The sequence below is a fragment of the Nicotiana tabacum genome, chromosome 16 (assembly GCF_000715075.1).
Source record: "Nicotiana tabacum cultivar K326 chromosome 16, ASM71507v2, whole genome shotgun sequence".
Classification (NCBI taxonomy): domain Eukaryota; kingdom Viridiplantae; phylum Streptophyta; class Magnoliopsida; order Solanales; family Solanaceae; genus Nicotiana; species Nicotiana tabacum.
The window spans coordinates 147,734,055-147,749,532 of NC_134095.1; the positions used below are offsets into that span (position 1 = coordinate 147,734,055).

Sequence of the window (15,478 nt, forward strand, 5' to 3'; positions counted from 1 at the left end):
TTTGATTAGAATATGTGGGTCGTTTGATTTTCAAGTTTGTAGGTCATCTTTAAACTTTTGAAACCCAGTTGTTTTTATTATGAAAATTGATAATTCAAAAAAAAATGTTTCATTGTTGTTACCTTTCATTGGTCCGAACTACGCAAGGTCTGATTCATGCGGGGTCATGATACGTAGGCAATCTCCATAAGATTCGACCACAACAAAAAAAAAATGAAAAAAAAGAAAAATGAAAAAAAGATAGAAAAATGAAAAAAGAGATAAGAAAAAATCGGAAAAAAGAAAGAAAAAAAAGAAAATCGAAAAAAAGATGTTGTTAATAATGAGGACCGACTGAGTCCATTCTAACCTGTTTGTTTCGCAAAGAATGTTAAGGTGGTTGGTTTGTGGTAAGCCGGATAAGACACCCAGAACATCGCGCAGAATCTTATTGGGAACTTGTTGACGGAGGTTGATGATATTGAAGTTGGTAATGGTCTTGGCAGTATTGATGCAAAGCTCAGTGGCTAAGATGCCAGTTTTTGATGAAATGGGAGGCCGCTCCGTTCCTTGGTTAGCAAGAAAGAAACTGTTGGTGGCTTATTTTGTTGCCATTTCTGTTGTCCGGATTATTCTTAGGGTTGTAATCCGAATATTGTCTTGTGTCAAATGCAAAATCTGGTCCCTTTTATTTCCAGTTTTCTTTTGTTTAGTCCTTTTATCATTTTATTCAATGCCGATTCTAGTGATATGACATGCGCACACAGTTTGGGCCTAATCTTAAAAGTTAATCATAAAACTCTGGAAAGGCGAACAGACCATTTAAAGGAAATAAGGACGGTTGAGATTATTCAGAGCTCGAGTCATATGGAACTGGGGCAAGTAAAACCGTTAAAAGTAAGATTCGCCAAATTGGCATGAGGGTCGGTCATGATAATGAGAGTGTCGCCCAACGGTGCTTTAGAAATGACAAAGGAAAAATAAAACGTTTAACATAATTGTCAAGTCCAGCACCATCAGAAGAGACTACAAGTTTAAATTGTGTTGTTTGCACTTGGCATGTTTTGAAGACTGGAATGACGAAGGCATTTTGTTCTGCTACCCAAACACTTTATCCTCCGTTACCCCTTTTGAGCCTTATTTATTTTCTTTCATACCCCTCGTTCGGAATTAGTAGCAACGAATAGAATACGCAAGCATGGCAAGTAAGAGAAAAGAAAGAAAAGAAAACAACAAAACGGAAAAAGAAGAATAAAAGAAAAAAAAAGAGAAAGAAAAAAAAACGACAAAAAGAAAGGAGAAATGAGAAAAGAAAAAGAGAAAAGAAAACTGATAACAAAGAAAAAAAAAGAAAGTCAAATGAAACAGAGGAATTGGGAACTACGTTTGACCTGATTCCTCAAAGAGGATACGTAGGCGCTTCACGGCTCGGTCATAGTTTTGAAAAAATATAAATCAATCAAGTACAATATCCCCAAGCAAGAAACTGGGGCAAAAGTTGCGTTTGTGGTAAATAAATCTAGTTCCGAAAGTTGTAACTAATAACCCAGAATTAATGCATTTTTGAGCCTTTAATACCCTTTTTTTCTAGCCCTATCCAAAACCCACATTACGGTCCAAAGAAAGACCTTCTGACCAGTCTTCAAAAGATGCCAAGTCAGACAAATGAGAGTCTTACCGGCGAACATAACATTCTGTTCCACAGCAGAAAAGACTCTAATCTCCAGCCGAGAGAGTCATACCGGCAACACTCCAAATCCCCAGCTGGAAAGTGATACAAATGAGAGAGTCTTATCGGTGAAAACCTTCACAGGCACCATAAGGCGATGAAAGCTGAGAGAAGAACCCAAAAATGAGAGAGACTTGATAGTGAAATCCCTTCGGGCACTACAAGTCGAATAAGATTCAGAATTAGATGGGGAATCGCCAATTGAAGATCTTGAAAGATGATTGACGGTAGAGGATAGGCCACATACGCATGTCATGGCCATTAGAGTCGGTATCTGAGTTTGATAGATTTTTATTTATAGTTTCTTTTGTAAAAGAGTCATCGTTTCCTTTGTCTTTTATTCTGTTTCTTTTATCTTTCTCCTTTCATAGAAAAATTCCCCAATAGAGTCTGTCGGGCCAGAACAAGTATGAAATGACTTCAAATATGCCATCAGCTTTTCAAGATAAGATCTGACTAGTACATCCAAATGGTATAGTCAGCAAGGAACAAGCGCGAGGCCAGTGTCAATAAAGATATCCCCAGCAAAAGGGGATTGACAAAAGGATTGACGAGCGTTAGGAGGGATATCCTTGCCAAAACCAAGGTTATAAACCTAGGCCCGTGAACAAAGCAAGGAGAGCAGTGAGCATGATTTGGCGAAATCCATACTAGACTAAAAGATCGGGGAAATGCCAGTTTCCAAGCTATGCCACAAAAGAAGAAGGATATCCCCAGCAGGAAGGGATTATCCCCAGCACATAATATCATCCCCAACAAGTCGTGGAACACAGCGCAATGAAGGAGAAAGGGAAAGCCATCCCAATAGGAGTATCACAGCCAACCACCATGTTTTAAACTAACAAATTTTGTTTGATTTGAAACAGGTAAAGGAAATGACATTGATGCAGAAACGCATGCCACAAGGGATATTATCAAACTGGGGCAGAAAATTTTCCTTCCATTTAGAAAATTTTCTGGAAGTCAGGTACCCCCAGCTGATAACATTTTACCCCCCAACAGGTAAGTAAATAATCCCCACCAAGTTTTCCAGGTAAGACATTTTCAAGTCTTAAGGATATTTTGGGTTCAGCCGCCCTCGAATAGGATATTTTGGGTTCATCCGCCCTCGAATAGGATATTTTGGGTTCATCTGCCCTCGAATAGGATATTTTGGGTTCATCCGCCCTCGAATAGGATATTTTGGGTTCATCCACCCTCGAATAGGATATTTTGGGTTCATCCGCCCTCGAATAGGATATTTTGGGTTCATCCGCCCTCAAATAGGATATGTTGGGTTCATCCGCCCTCAAATAGGATATGTTGGGTTCATCCGCCCTCGAATAGGATATTTTGGGTTCATCCGCCCTCGAATAGGATTTTATTTTCTAAGTTGTTGTTAAAACCAGACACCCACCTGAATAACGAGAGGAATACTTTCCAGTCTTAGTTGAGACAGGCGCCCACCTGAATAACGAGAGGAATACTTTTTGTCTGTTCATTTCACATTTCAGGCACCCACCTGTATAACAAGGGAATACATCTCATGTTTTTACCATCAGGCGCCCACCTGTATAACAAGGGAATACATTCCATGCCTTTGCCAATAGGAGATACACTTCCTAGGTCTAGTTTTGCCAATAGGAGACGCACTTCCTAAGTTTTTAACCATAGGAGAGGCATTTCCTCCTAAGTTTAGTTTTATCCATAGGAGACGCATTTCCTCCTAAGTCTAGTTCTACCCATAGGAGATGCATTTCCTCCTAAGTTTGTTTTAGTTTTACCCATAGGAGAGGCATTTCCTCCTAAGTTGTTGTTAAAATCAGGAGCCCGCCTGAAGAGAGGAATGGTGTTTATTTTAAAAGTTGTTGTTGAAGTTGGGAGCCCGCCCATAATAACGAGAGGAATACATTCAGTCTTTACTTTTCAAGTGTTGAAGTTGGGAGCCCGCCCAGATAACAGAGGCATACATTCAGTCTTTACTTTTCAAGTGTTGAAGTTGGGAGCCCGCCCAGATAACAGAGGCATACATTCAGTCTTTTACTTTCAAGTGTTGAAGTTGGGAGCCCGCCCATAATAACAGAGGAATACATTCAGTCTTTACTTTCAAGTGTTGAAATTGGGAGCCCGCCCATAATAACAGAGGCATACATTTCAGTCTTTACATTTCAAGCATTGAAGTTGGGAGCCCGCCCAGATAACAGAGGCATACATTTCAGTCTTTATATTTCGAGCATTGAAGTTGGGAGCCCGCCCAGATAACAGAGGCATACATTTCAGTCTTTATATTTCGAGCATTGAAGTTGGGATCCCGCCCATATAACAGAGGAATACATTCAGTCTTTATTTTTCAAATGTTGAAGTTGGGAGCCCGCCCATAATAACAGAGGCATACATTTCAGTCTTGAATTTTCAAGTATTGAAGTTGGGAGCCCGCCCATACAACAGAGGCATACATTTCAAGATCAAGGCAGAGGACAATAAAACAAAGGGTTACAATAGAAATCTCCAGCAGGAAACAATAAAAATCTCCAGCACCGGAAAGCAGAAGGTTGCAACAAGAGGTCTCAGCACAAACTCAAGTGCATGTGTCAAAAGGAAGAAAAGCACCGAAAAAAATGCAAGCAGACAAGAAAGCAAGGCAACAAGAACAAATTGCAGTCTAGCCTAGCTTCTTGTTTTCTTTTAAGCACGGTGTAACAAGGAGATCGGTAAGCAGTAGTAATAGCATGCAACAACAGTAACATTGCAGTCCCACGGTAGTCCCAGCTACCAAAACTTCCCGAACTACATTGACCTGATTCCTGTTTAGCCCAGGATATGTAGGAAACTTTTGAAGCAAAGGTTCGGTCAAATCTTTTTCAAAAAATGCTTCATACGGAGTACTCGGATGGGCAAAAATCGCTCGCTTTATCTTTGCACGAAAACCCTTCGTGTCTTCGGGCAAAGAGGGGCAGCTGTAAGCACGTGATTTTTGCCCAATATGATAATTACTCCCAAAAATTCAAAAATAAAATAATTTTCCTTGGTGTGGAATTTCTGTGATATTTTGTGATATTTTGAATAATTATTTGTATTTGTCTGTGTGTGTTTATTTGCTAAATTAATAAAAAATACAAAAATATGTCGCATTTTGCATGTAGGATTAAATTCTACAATTGTTAGTAATGAAATTTGTTTTACAAAAATTAAAAAATTACAAAAATAGGCATCGTTTGCATTTTTAGCATTTAATGTCCAAATATACAATTTTATGCTTAATTATTACTTAATTGTGCGTTAATTGTTATTGGAAGTTAATTTGCACTTTTATAACTTAATTTAGTTCTTAATAATAGTTTAAGTATTTTTATAATTTAGTTTTAGAGAAATAACGGAAGAAAAGAGAGCGAAAATATAAAGAAAGTCAGAATTGGGCCTCTTCTTCGATTTCAAGCCACAGGCCCAAAAAATGGCCCAATCTTCCCTACGACCCAGTCCATTTCGAACTGGGTCGACCCAGTCCATAACCCAAAAGACCCAAACCCCTTTGTCTTACATTTTACAAAACAAAACAAAACAAAAAGAAGACAAAAACCCTAAAAGACCTAAACCATTCTAATCCGCCCCCCCCTCTCCTATCTTCTTCTTCTTCCTCAAGCTCACCTCCCTCCCAACCATGGCTGCCCGGCAACCATCCTCCAAATGATCAGTCCAAGCGCCGGAAAACCAGACCCCTCCACCGTCCGCCATTGACGAGCAACGTTGTTGCTGCGTTTTGCTCGTCGACCAGCTCAAACCTTACGTCCAAACACCCCTCGACGGATAGCTGCTTCATCTTCAACCTCCCCATCGCTGTTCTGCCGATGTTGCTTCTTTTCCCCGTCGTCCCCGTCGTCGGACAGCTGCTGCCATGGTCGCCGTTGTTGCTGCCGCGATGTTGATGCTGCCGCGACGCTGCTTCTTCCCCTCCATCTTCACGTCATCGCTGCTCGTCATCGCTGCTCACGTTTCTGCCATGGACGAGCAAGCTTGATGCTGCCATGGCCAGCTGCGGGCTACTGCTCCTTTCCCTCCGTCTTCTTCGTTTGGTCGAGGGTTTTTCGTCGAGTCAAGATCCTGTACGTCGTGAGTTCATCGTCAAGTTCGTTGTTTGTTTGGTCGTTATTCGTCGTTTCAATCCGGTTAGTAGTTTTTTGAATTTTACTTTGTCCGTATTTTGTTTTGATATTTTTTCGAATCTAAAATCGGCGAATGTTTGTTTTGTTCATGTCTATAGTTAGATATTTGATTTTTGGTTTTGTTCATGTTCATGTTGTTTGTTAAATTAATTTTCAGATTTCAAAATAGAAGTTTAATTAGTTGTTTTCATATTCATTTCATGTTTGTATTATTGTTTAAGTGAATATTTGTTAGTTTGATGTTTGTTAGATTCAAATTGAAATTTAATTAACTATTTCTTCAATTTGTTTCATGAGTTTATGTATTGTTAGAAATTGTTAATATTGTTAAGTTCAAGCTTAAGTTCATAATTGTTTATTCGTCGATCTTGTTATTTGTCTAAAAAGAATTTAGTTGTGTTAAAGGAATATATTGATTTAATCGTTTAATCCGTCATGTTTGTTGTGTTAAAATAGATTCATTCATGTTCATACTTTATTTGGATGATCTTGAATCCGAATTTTGTATAGTTTGATTTCTTGTTTACCATTTATGATTATTTCTTGAATTGTTCTCGTAATCTTGTTTAAAGTTTAATATAAGAATTGTTTGTTGTAATGTTGTTAGAATTGATTTTAAGTTCAATATGATTGAATTTAGAAATCTTCATACTTTGTTTGTTGTTGTTGTTGAATCCGAAAATAGGATTGTTTGTTGCTAAAATATTGTTCAATCAAATTTTAGTTGTTCTTTGTTGTTCAATTTGTGTTCATGTGATTTGTTGTTGAAATGTTGTTGAAATCATGTTCATGTGCTTTGTTGTTGAAATGTTGAAGAATTCATGTTCATGAAATTTGTTGTTTGAACAGAAATTAATCATATTGTCTATATTTTGGTTAAGTTTGATTAATTGATGTGTTATAGCTGATGGGTAGTTTGGTAATTTATAGTACTTTCGGGGGTAAAATAGTAATTTGTAATAGGGTCGGAGGGGTAGTTTAGGAATTGTACATTTTGTAATTATTTATTTGAAGCATGGGGGGACAAAATGAAATGGGGTGGGTTGTGATATGGTTATTTAATATAAAGGGGGGACAAGACAAAATTTAGTGGGGGGAATCTTGCATTATTTTATGTTAGGCATGGAGGACAAAATATAATGGGGTGGTGTGATATGTTTATTTAATGTAATGGGGATGAGTGAGAAGATAATGGGTTTGGTAGAGAAAATGGGTTGATTTTAATTGATTAAAAGATTTATGGGATGGGATATAAATAGAAGTCTTGAATACAGATAAAGGAGAGGAGACAAGAAAAAATACACAGACAGATACGAAAAAACGGGAGAGAGAAACAAATCTGAAAATAAGAGAGAGAAAAGGGCTGAACATTTAAGAGATAGAAAATTCCGAAAATTATTGAAGCTTTCAAATAAAAAAAAACTAAAAAAAAATATTATGTTTTCTTTTGTTGTTTGAAATCAGAATTGATTGTTGTTTCATAAAAGCTGAAGCTTTTGTTTTTTGGATTACTACTCCACCGGTCTGTTACTGGGTTGTTACTGTTGCTGGGCTATTGTTGCTGTGTTGTACTGATTTTAGTGCTGCTGCTGATTCTCATCTTCATTTTCTTTTGCTTCCAATATCAGGTACACAACTGAAAAGTTGGTTATTGTAATCCGAATATGAAGCATGAATACAAAAATGAAGAGTTGAAATTCTGAATTAGCTTTAATTATATTCAGATTTTTATTTGTATGTACAAATTATTTAGTTTGCAAAAAATCAGAATCATGTAGCTATTTAATACACATAGTGGAACATTCGACGATAGCTTAACAGTTGAACTATCTGCATATATTGCCTAAATAAATAAATGGTGTAGTAACTTCGTCGAGTCAAAAATCAAACGAATAGGCCATCTAGTAGGAACTTGGTAGAAATATTGTTTAGAGTAAATATTATTGGTTAATTTCAGCATGTAAATAAATTAAGATTTTTTATTTTATTTTATTTTGTAGAGACAGATTTAATAGAAAATAATGTAGGCATTTTAGGATTGTCTTTTAAAAATAAATGAGATGAGCCTCGCGTAATAAAATGTATAGATTGCGGGGCCCTCAATAAATGTACATTTAATTGCTTAGAATTCGGGAGGAGTCGTTTAGTAAATTTCTCGGCCCTACCCAAAATAATGATACGCTAGTCGCTTTAGGCGCGTATTTAATAATATTATCTTCTTAAACTCGGGTGCGTATTTCATACGACCCAAATCCAAATCCCAAAACATTGAATAAAATGTGTTCCGGATTGCGGGTGCATTTCATGTGACGTAATCCAAAGACATGTTTTAAACAATGTTCACATTCTTGTAAAAATAATAATAAATAATGATAAAAGCGGTAAAAAGATAAAACTTGCACATAAGTTCATATTTGTATAAAAATCAGATAATCAAGCCGAATATAACAGTTGAGCGACCGTGCTAGAACCACGGAACTCGGGAATGCCTAACACCTTCTCCCGGGTTAACAGAATTCCTTATCCGGATTTCTGGTGCGCAGGCTGTTATACAGAGTCATTCTTTTCCTCGATTCGGGATTAAAATTGGTGACTTGGGACACCCTAAATCTCCCAAGTGGCGACTCTGAAATAAATAAATCCCGTTTCGATTGTCCTTTAATTGGAAAAAAACTCCTTTGCACCCTCGTGGGGGCGGAAAAAGGAGGTGTGACAACTGCCGGATCGCTTTCATGCGCCTCGTGAATTTGCACTGCTGGTGCCCAATTGCAACCATCCATATTAAATCATGCAAGGCCTTGTCGTGATATTTCTTCTAGAAATTGGCCTTCAGGTGCCTCACACAATAACGGTGGTATGCATAGGGTTCCTGTCATTCAGGCAAATGCCGTACAGAACTTAAAATACCACCATGTGGATCAGATATTAGACAAATACCTGAACGCTGTTTGACAACGTGTTGCTTCAAGTGGTTCAAAAAAACGTCCATGTCTCTTCGCTTTCATTGGCACAAAGGGCAAAAGCTAGCGGAAATATTTGTCCGTTGGCATCTACTGCAACTGCAACCAAAAGCTTAATATCATACTTTCCATAGACATGAGTACCGTCTATGGAAATTACAGGACAGCAATGCACAAAACCATCAATTGCTGGTTTAAATGACCAGAACACATAGTTAAAAATATATTCGGGTCTGTCCGAACTCCGCTCACGCCTTCATTCAACAACAATCCCGGGGTTAAAGTGTTGCAGTGCGGCCATGTACCTGGGTAGAGATGAAAATGACATATCCCAGTCACCATAAATAATTTCCAATACACGTTTTTGCCCGAGATATGCTTTTCTTTTTATTATAGTGCATCCATACTCCTGGTGGACGGCTGTAATACACTCTTTAATCTTAAACCTAATGGACACTTCCAAGTATGGAATCAAGACAAGAGAAATCAAGTCTACATCCAGGTTGAAGTGATTCTCATTGAATGTATCCATTTTACATCTGTGGGTGCTAATATATTTACCCACTTTCCACAACCCTGATTTCTTCTTGTTGGCACGCAACATCCAGTGACAACCCATAAAGTCTCTACGGCATACAACCTTGTATACCTTTGTAGTTGACTCCCTTACCGTCATCTCACGGCACTTTCTTACGCTGTAGATTTTTAGAACCCTGATTAGATGAGCTTTATCGGAGAAATACATGCCCTTTGCCAGCACCGTTGGTCTAGACTCATCTCACATTGCTGACCGAAATTCGTCAGCATCCCTTGTGAGGGCATCCACGTCCGGCATACTTGGCAAATTATCAAGGTAGGGAATATTTCGCTCATGAAACGGCATGTGGGACTCGCACGCTCTTGATCTATCGGGAGGTGGAGGAGCATGCTCCCTCATCAGCTCAGGTTCGACATTCACTTCCTCCTCCTCATCACCCTCATCAGGGAAGGGTGTGTCATCTCCAGACTCATCGACATTGTTGTCATAATCACTATCATCTTCCTGACTCTGCGCATCTACCAAATCACGAGTCAATACGTCGTCTATGGGAAACTGTGTGAGGTCAGGAACATCAAGTTGCTCGTTTTCACTGTACAAAAAGAACAAAATAATAAGCTACTCAGCTAGATACATACTTTACATATAGCTATATCACTTTACTTACAAGTCGTACTGTGTTGATGTTCCATGATGGATATTTTCTTGTTGGTGATGACTCCCGAATGGACCAGCGTGGTCCAACACGCCAGAACTACGCATATTCCAACTAGGAGCGGGGTCATAACTTGTAAAATCCATATCCGGACGGTACCCCCTATGAAAAATATGAGTATTAATACAAATTCAATTCAAACATAAAATGAATGTCGCTAAAGCATAGAAAATTAAAGTTTACCAGTCGTCTTGTAGATTATATAAAGTCGAAAAATTATTTCCTCGATGCTCATTCGCCGGTGGTGACAAGTTTAAATCAAGGCAAGCTCTTTCATCAGGAATCTGTCCGGCAAAAACTGCTCCAGAATAACCACCCGATGACTGGGGGTTATCCCTACTATGCACACCCTCATTATTGGGAACGTCTTCAACCTTGACGTATTTTTCCAACAATTTTATTACAATCAATTCCCTGTATTCATCCGGCATCTGCAAAAAAATTCTAAGAGTTTCATCATCTTCGATGTTAAACTCAGTAATAAGCAAACCCCTGCGAAGTCACAAAATACGGAAATCTACCGGTTATTTTAAGGTTCACCGAACGTTTCCTCACACTCTTTTTTTTACGTAACAACGATACCAATTTATCGTACTCCATTGTAAGCGGTAATTTAACATGACACTGTGGAAGTGAACTATACCTCACAGAGTTATTCTCCATTACAACCTCACCCCCCAATATAATGAAACCCTTATTTTTGGCTCTTCACACATTATAAAAAAATGATTGATAACAAGAAGAGAAGTATGAACGGAAGTTTGAAGGTAAGTTTTCAATGGATTTTCATAAAATCCTAACGCCTTTAAATAAGGCAAATCCTAGCTCGGGATGCAGAATTTGTTTTTTGTAAAATGCAATATAATACCGCGCTTTATGTATTTGAATTATTGTTATGTCAGTTATTCGCAGAACACTATAAAGGGCAGGTTTGTTACCTCTCAATCAACAATAGTTTTATGCCATGGTACCATAGTTAAGCTTCTATATATTGTTGAGGATTGCCAAAACTAGTCATGCTAATTGACTAAGGCCGAGTGCGATCTCATTTACATATACCTAAGCATAACATGATTTTGACAAATGACTTTAATGTACTTTTTGTTGAGACAAAGGAAGTTCTAAGCACGTGATTACCTTGAGCATACCATGGTTTTGTCAAATGACTTTATTGTACTTTTTGCTGTGATAAAAGAAGTCCTAAGCACATGGAAAAGAATTTCCCACAAGAACTCTTATTAGTCATGGAAAGTTCAAAGTGTAGTGTTACAAGCTTGTGGATCTCAAGAGAACTTCCAAAGCCTTTTGTCATCAACCTAAACATTAGAAGCGGATCCAAGACTTATTTTCTATGGGTTCAACCTTTAAAATTTTTAGTAATGAATCCATTATACTCAGGGGTGACTCTTCCATAAAGCAAGTAAAGCAACCGTTTTAGGCCCCATATTTGTGGATGCCTCATTTTTTGTTACATCTAATAAACTATGTATAGGTTTAAAAAAAGTTCTGTAAAGTGAAAAAGTTTGATTTCTTTCTTTAACAAATATAGAGAAGAAGGATTTGCAACTGCTATGATTTCTACCAAGGAAATTGCACTTGAAATGAATATCGAACCCGAGTTTCGTAAGAAACATGTGATAAATAGGAAGTAACAATATGATGCGAATGTTAATAATGAAATCTCAAAATCTTTCGAAGTGTCCTTTAGAGTTGATTACTTTTAGACATAATAGACAATGCTATTTTTTCACTTCAAAATAGATTTGAACAATTCAAAGCATATGAAAATATTTTTGGTTTTCTATTTGGCAGTAAAAACTAAGATCCCTAAATGTTGTAAATTTGAAAAAATATTGCTTTAATCTTCAATGTTCCTAAAGCATAATAATCAATTCGATATTGATGGTTTAAATTTAGTTTCTGAATTAAAAGTATTAAGGAAAACAATACAATTAGAAGATAACAGTTTAATTGATACATTTAATCAAATAAAAAGATTTAATTCTTTTTCAAATGCTTAAATTTCTTATGAAATAATGTTAATAACTCATGTTACCGTTGCTTCAACGGAAAGGAGTTTTCAAAATTTAAATCGATAAAATCTTACCTAAGAACAACAATGTAACAAGAAAGGCGGTTAAATGGATTAGCTATATTGTTAGTTGAGAAATATTTATTAGGAGTTATTGACTATAAGAAAATCATTAATAACTTTGTATCTAAGAAAAGCTATAAAAAAAAATTAGACTTCAAATAAATAAAAAAAATTAAAAAGTTAAGGCCCCTCATAAAGTTTGGTTTTAGGTCATAAAATTCGCCGGGCAGCCCCTGATTATACTTTTAAAATTATGGGTTGATATCTACTATTTGTTGTAGTTTTAATCAATTTTTACATATAAATTCATACTTCGCGTCAAAAGTTTTGGGTACTATTGAACCCGGCATCATTGCGTTGGATCCGCCCCCGATTACAACATAACCAGAATGATCCCACAAGTGGGGTCTGGGGAAATAAGGTGTATGTAGACCTTATACTTTATGTAAGGTAGAGAAATTATTTTCGATAGACTCTTGACTCAAGAAAAAATTTCTAAAATAGGTTTAAAAGAAATAAGAGTAAGATTAAGATTGCAAATTTGATCTCCACAACAAATAAATAGACAAGGATGACATTTGAGAAGAAAAACATGATAGGAAAAATATTTGAAGTTTACCGATCATTACAATGTTTTTCATAAACTCATTTTCTGGTTGTTGTTGTAAAAACCAGCATAATATGAGTAAACTCTGAAAATTGATTAAGCGAAATTCTGAAGAAGTGAAAGAGGATATTGGAATCCGTTTGATAACTTTCACCATTTACAAAAGAAATGGGAAAGGAGAAATACAACTGATTGCATAAAATAAGAAACAATAAAAAAGTTAAGGGCCCAACCGGGTTCGAACCGGTGACCTCTTGATCTGCAGTCAAATGCTCTACCACTGAGCTATGGACCCTTGATGCAGGAAGAGTTCAAATATAAATATATAATTGTAATTTCCTATTGCAAAAACTTGCGTTACTAGATACGGCCCATATCAATTGTAAAGATTTAAAAGTAGGGTCATTTTTATGATATGCTGTTTAAAGTAGTTACATAGACATTTCCTATAAAAGAAGATTAACATATTTTATTGAATATAAATTTTATATAAAAGAATATTTACATGTTTTAACCACCTATTTTCTTTTATTAAATATTTCTAATCATTTCGTAGGAAAAGAAACTAACACTTAGTAGTAAACCCATGAGTCACAATATGATATGGTCTATAAAATCCCTGTAGTTGATACTAAAGATTTACATTTTTTTAATATATTGACTAATAGTAGCACTTTTATGTAATTAATATATAAATTTTATTTCAAAAATATCATTAATCTATAAATCACAATAATTAGTAACTCAAAGTATTTAAAACTTAAAACAATTGTGATTAAAAAAATCATCTTTGACTCTTCAAATATAAATAATCGCATAGAATTGGACAGAGAGTATATAATATGTGTAAATATATTATACACGCAACTTTCATGTCTAAGAGAGGAAAAATAGCTTCCCTCATTTTGTGATGGAAGTCAGTACTCTAACCAACGCTTACACATTAATTTATAATACTCAAAAAAATTATTAAAATACTCTTCGATTTGGCAAATATATACATGTTTTTGACTTTCCAACAGAACTACGTATTTTTCAAGAAAATATTTCCAAGAAATAAGTCCTTTTTGAAAAATATTTTTAGAAAAGTACAACAACATACCCAGTATTATCCCACATTGTGAGATCTGAGGAGGATAGTGTGTACGTAAACCTTATCCCTAGCTTGTGAAGATAGAGATGTTGTTTTCAATAAACTCTCGGCTCGTTAATTTTTTGAAAAATAATAATTTCTAATTCTTCCTATTTGACTTTAACTCAAAATATTCAATTGAGAGGGACCTAAGATCCTAGATTTTAGATTTAGGACCACTTCTTTAATGGCCTAATGTTGCCATCAAATAGTGGGTTCGAATATAACCATAGCTAACTTTACTCCATTGAAAATGATTGAACAAAACCAATATTCCCTCCTTTTACCACATATGCAATTTGGGCCGCTCAAAATGATAGGATTCACTTCCCTTGATTTAAACTTTTTGAAAATTAACTAAAATAGTCGTTCACCCAATTATATAATTTATAGCCGCCGGATGTATATGTATATAATAGTATATAATCCGTGTTTAATTTATAATATCAACTAGAAAAAACAAACAATTATTTGTGTGATGATCCCTTACTTTTTCTTAGAAAAAAGGGCAAAAAAGAATTCAATGTTTCCATTTTTATTTGCTGCTTGATTAAAAGGAAACAATTATTTGTGTAATGATTCCCTTACTTTATACATCAAATTTAATTAATCTAATTTTAGAAATACAATGACATACATTACGATGAGTATAGATTCAATCTTATCTTTCTACGCTTGATTATGAATCTTGCATGAAGTTTAACATATATTTAAATTCTCATATTTTATATTTATGATTACGTGATCCAAGTTTTAGAAAAAATTGACACTTGAGTGTTTATTGGCTTGAATTTGCAGCTAGATAAAGCTAATTTTCCTGATTAAAGTTCAATCTCATGGGTAGCAAAAAGAATCAGATTGAAGGTTTGCATTATATCTTTTTATAGTTCTTCAACCAATCCCCAAGTGGAAAGGGCAATTATCTTTTTGATAAGATTCCAAAATGGAAAGAACTTGTTATTGGGGTTTTTAAGCTTATTTTAATGTAAACCAGGGTGAATGGGAAATGAAGGCAAAATGAAATATGTGAGTTTTCCTTTTTGATAAAGGGACATTGTCTGATATTGGAATAGGAAAAGAGTACTTGTAATGGGTATATATATACAATTGCTTTTCTTTTAGCTCTTAAAGAGTTAAGAAGAAGGCAAGCCTCGCGTCATCGTTGTCGCTCGACTCTGACTCCGAATTTGATCAAACGATTGATTGATTAATTTTTTGAACCAAATTTATTTGTTAATATTAAAGATTAATATAATATTATTTAATCCAAATTATCCGTTTTTTGTAACGGAAAATTAATCTTCCTCCATGTTTTGAATTCTCGTTTTATTTTGTGTAAATAGCTATTTATGTTATGGCCGTTTTACATGAACAATCATGACAGACCCTCTGAAGAGTTGTACCACCTCGTTTAAACTTAACATGTTGGCTATAAATAGCACACTATTTGAAGTACCACTACACCAGTGTGTAATACATTATATCCTGGGAAGAAATAATCCACAACCTCGAGTACTAGGAAGGGATTAAGTTCCCTAAGAAAACACTGTGAATTCAGTGGGCTAGGGTTAAATTCTGTTTCTT

The 15,478-nt window shown here is 35.7% G+C and overlaps 1 non-coding gene across 1 annotated transcript; it reads right to left on the reverse strand.

The window, feature by feature from the left end:
- Positions 1-12,985: 12,985 nt before the first annotated feature.
- TRNAC-GCA (transfer RNA cysteine (anticodon GCA)) lies at positions 12,986-13,057 on the reverse strand. The gene has a single exon. It is a non-coding gene; the product is annotated as a tRNA-Cys (tRNA).
- Positions 13,058-15,478: the final 2,421 nt, after the last annotated feature.